This window comes from Frankliniella occidentalis, unplaced genomic scaffold, assembly GCF_000697945.3.
Source record: "Frankliniella occidentalis isolate FOCC.00 unplaced genomic scaffold, Focc_3.1 Scaffold240, whole genome shotgun sequence".
NCBI lineage: Eukaryota > Metazoa > Arthropoda > Insecta > Thysanoptera > Thripidae > Frankliniella > Frankliniella occidentalis.
In genome coordinates this window covers 32,578-37,267 of record NW_026267366.1, presented here as the reverse complement: position 1 = coordinate 37,267, position 4,690 = coordinate 32,578, and positions in this window count along the sequence as shown.

Sequence of the window (4,690 nt, the reverse complement as noted above, 5' to 3'; positions counted from 1 at the left end):
GCTGTGTCGCACGCAGGCGAGCAGGCGCAGGCGGGATTTGCCAAACAGTCACCGGCCACCACGGCTCCGAGAGAGGGTAGGCAACCCGCCGGCACTCCTGCATGGCGGTACGGTATGCGCCACGAGAGCGGGCGTGGTAGAGCGGGTCATTCCCTCTTCCTATACGGGCAAGGGAACCAGGGGGCGTAGGAGCCTATGAAGACAGGGGGGGGGGCACGGGCCCGAACTTTGAAATTTAATCCTCAAACCACGAAGAAAGCGCAAGCTCAGGACCGGCTCAAAGCGCCAACGCGTCGCGGGGGTAGCTTGCGGGTCGACGGGGTCATTCGCGAGCTACCCCCGTAGCAGGATCCGCTGACGCGAGCTACCCCCGTGACAGGATCCGTGGACCGCAAACTACCCTCTCGGACCCGCGAGTCACCTCCGCGGACCCGCGAGTTACCCCTGCGGACTCGCGGGCACCCGCGCGAAACAGCGAACACCCCCTTTGTACGCCCCTGGGCGTTGGCTGCAGCAACAGTGGTGGAGCGATGCGTTGGCGTTGGCGCTTCGAGCCGGTCCCCTGCGCTTGGTGGGTATGCAGTCCCGGATGGAGCCATGCGGGCGGATTCAAGTTCAAGTTCAAAGAGGGTTAAGACGTTCAGAAGTTCACATGAACTGTATCACCCGTTACTTGGGTAGGACGTCAGTCCGTGACCGGACCATCCCCTGCGCCCCGAGCTAGTGCTGGTGCGTCCGTGGTTTCGCAGGCTCCATACACAGAGCACCGTCTGCGCTACTGTTTTAGCTCAGGTGATGTGCGGTCTCCCACTAGTCACTATCGCCTAGCGGCGATTGATTGTTCGGATTGCACAGTACAAAAGTGCGCGGCGTGAATCAGCCACCTGATAGAGCCTTATGCGCACTACAGTATTTATGAGTGCATCCTGTACCACAACCAACGGCATTGCTGTACCTTTCCTCTACTTTGGCACAGGATTTTACACAGTGTAAAATATCTTCAAGTGTAAAACTTGTAAATACACATGCGACCCGTGAAGTACAATCAAGAATATGCACTGCGATTGTGAGGTTGGCGGTCCCGAAAAGTGAAGGGGGGGGGGGGAGACGACCACCATTTTCATTAATTTTGGGTACGAGGCGCGTACTGTCGCTACTCCGCGTTCGAGTTGTGCTGGTGTGGTTTGCGCGACGGACGCTAGAGAGCACCACTCGTGCGGGGAGGGAAGGCGTCGGCGTCGCCGGATGGACCACTGGCACTGCTGGCGGGAAATTTGAATTAGCATGGTCTCAGCGAATCATACATCAGCCAAGCAGTATTTGGAGAGTGGAGTTAATATCGGTTAATATAAAGAAAACTCTAGAAGTATTCAGTATTAGGAAATGCCAACCTATGACTTTCACTGCAGAGTGTATTATGAAAAGTTCACGCTTCTACCAGATGGCTGACTCGCGCCGCGCACTATCGTAGTTATACTATACCGCATGCACCATGCACGGACGCAGGCGAGTTGACTACTCGCACGGGGCCCCTCATTTCCCTCTTTCATTTTTTTACGTTTGGCCGACCGCTGCCGCTGCGACAGAACTTGGCGAATGGCTGATGTAACCGCGTGGTTGCATTTTCATCTCGCAAGTCTTGACCAGCAAAAGTACACGATTCGTGATTTGTAACGGCAATGTGCCCCCATATATTGATTGCCAATGGTATACACATCGGCTGACATAAATTGTATTTATTCTGGTGTGTTTCTGGTCAGGCTGGTCATGATGTCCTTCCTTGTTACTGGGGGATGAAGTGTCGAAGGGTCCGGCGGCCGTGTGCACAATCAGCCTAATCTCGCTCGGAATCAGTGTCAGCATTATCTTATCTTGTAACGGCCAGACTCTTCAATCATCTTGACTGCCGCATTAGCGCGCTATCTCTGTCGCACCTGCGCGCGCACCGCCCATACCTCGCATGGCGACCGCGCCGTTCAAAATCCAGAGGCATAGACGTCCATCGGTTCAGGCACACTCTGAAAACTCAACAGTGCTACGACATTCGAGGCTATATTGTATGCTGATATGCAGTGTGGACATGGACACATGCAGGCTCATCTACAAAAACTCGTATTTCATTCATTTCCAGCTAAAACATGTCACTTCGCAGCATGCCACATTTTCTTTTTGAAATCTTATTATTATTCTCTTCGCCTTGGACGGCACCGGCATGCACACACATGTACCGGGTGATTCAGAGAAGACGCAGGTGCGGGCGTGTTTGCCTATCCTCGACTCGGCGGGCGCACGGGTCCAAGCCTGGGGAGAGAGGTGAGGAGGGGACCCGTGCGCCCGCCGAGTCGAGGATAGGCAAACACGCCCGCACCTGCGTCTTCTCTGAATCACCCGGTACAGGGTATCCCACAAACCCCGTGGAATTTCGTGGTTGTACTGTACCGCACGGGCGCACGCAGCCGTGTGGGCGGACTTGCCTCTACACGTTATGACCCCTTTGCGAGTAGGCAACGCCTCCACACGCCTGCATGCGGCGCAGTATAACTACGAACTCTACTGCATCCGTATGGGCCACCCTGAGTAAGGCAAGCAGCAAGTTTCGCGGTCTAGTTTTAATTAATGCAAGAAACCGTTTATTTATGCATTGTTTCGTGTCTTCTCCCGATATTTTTTTTAACTCAAAGTTTTTTTTCACGCTCCGAACCGCGGTGGCGCGGCGGGACACCTCGCCCTGAGGCGCGGCCGCCCGGGTGGGGCCGGTGGGGCGGGTCGGTATGCACCTCTCTGGGAGGCTCGGGATGCCTGTGGGAAAAATAGAGCGCGCCCGAATTGGACGTCGCGGTGGGTAAGAGTGTACCACGTTGCACCACGGACGTGCCGTGGGCCGCCACAACCCGGCACACGCGGGGGCAGTATAAACATGAATGCGAAAGCCCCTGAGACGGCTCTCTTAAAACAAGGACAAATAAATCTTGCAACCCGAACCAATAATGACATGCCACCTGATAACAGCCGTTCGGGTCGGTTTGAGCCGCTGCTCGCCGCTGTCGCGACCTTCGCTTTCGACTCCCTGCCTCCATGATTCGCACTTCGCTCAGCGCGTCAATCTCCGATGAGCGGGATTCCTTGGAAAAGCAAAAGCGTGCGCGGCGCGGCAGTTTCCAGCCAGTGCGTCACCGAGCGCTGTAGCGGCGCTGGCATCTCTTACGCGACGCCACTCGCTGTAGCTGCGCCGTGCCGTGGTGCACACGGCTCCACGGTGTGCGGGGCGTTGCTCGGGCGTTGCACCCCCTGCAGCACCACGTCAGCGGGGTGGCCGGCGCTGCGCAACAGGCAGCAAGGGGGCGCGGATTACTTGGGGATCTCGTCACCGTGACATATTGGTCCTGACAGCGGCCACCGGCCAAACCGATAAGAAAGGCTGTCGGCGCCGCGCCAAGTCCTACAGGGTGGGTGATCCGCGCCATATTTTTTGCATGCTTATACTGTACCGGATTCTTAGGTGCGGACGGGTTGCATACTCGCACGGCCCCGTAAGGCGCCCTGGCGAGCGACGGTAGGCAAGCCCGCCCGCACGAGTGAATCCGGTACAGTATAAGCATTTAAAAAATACGGCAAGGATCACCCACCCTGTAATTGACGGCGCTGACCCGGCAGTCAGGCGCGTGGTCACACTGTGGTCACGGAACCACGCGGAGCACCTCGAGCGCTTGCGCTTGGTCGGGGCCATGGCCATAGACAGCACCGCGACGCGCGCGGTCCGCCCGGGGCGGCCAGGGGGGCGGGCATCCCGTCAACCAGCCTACCGCAAGTGCATCTGATTGCGCGGGAGGAGGAGAGGGAAGGGATGAGGGATTTGGGGGGGGGGGGGGGGGGGGGGGGGGGGTGGGGGTTTTGGGGGGGTGATAAGGGGAGGAATTCACCACCGGCCCCCAGTGTGTGATGCACTACATAGACAAACACGAAGGCGCGTAGCCGCGCGCGGCAATACAATCGCAATAATAAAGCGCACAAAGGCTGTCTCACACCACGGGATGATCTGAGGAGGCGTGTCGTGTCAACGACGGGTGTTGTTGTTGTTACTTATATATTCCTTAGGTGGGCAACCACTTGGTGAGACAAGTGTTTAATTTTGCACTTCAATTAATGTTTAAGTTCAAGTGTGCATTACCTAGACACATGGTGGTGATTAACATCTAGGTTATACGTCAATTGGTGTTTCAACTTTCGACACTTCCAACAAAACGTATAGCAGCTGCACACCATATGATTCCTATTGATAGCATAGAACTGTGTGTGTGTCCAGATGTGTAGAATTTCAACGTTTGCAAAACGCGTCTAAAATTTGCACACCTCATCAAGTGTGCAACCTGAGTGAAACACCACGTAATGTGTGCAAAATCATAACTTGCACCTTGGTGTGCAAATTGAGCACACTACTTGTTTTACCAGCGACGGGGCCACCTCAACAGGGGTATGGGATGGGGTATGTCACCGTGCGTTGTGCAAAGACCACGGAGACGACCACCATTTTCATTAATTTTGGGTACGAGGCGCGTACTGTCGCTACTCCGCGTTCGAGTTGTGCTGGCGTGGTGTGCGCGACGGACGCTAGAGAGCACCACTCGTGCGGGGAGGGAAGGCGTCGGCGTCGCCGGATGGACCACTGGCACTGCTGGCGGGAAATTTGAAT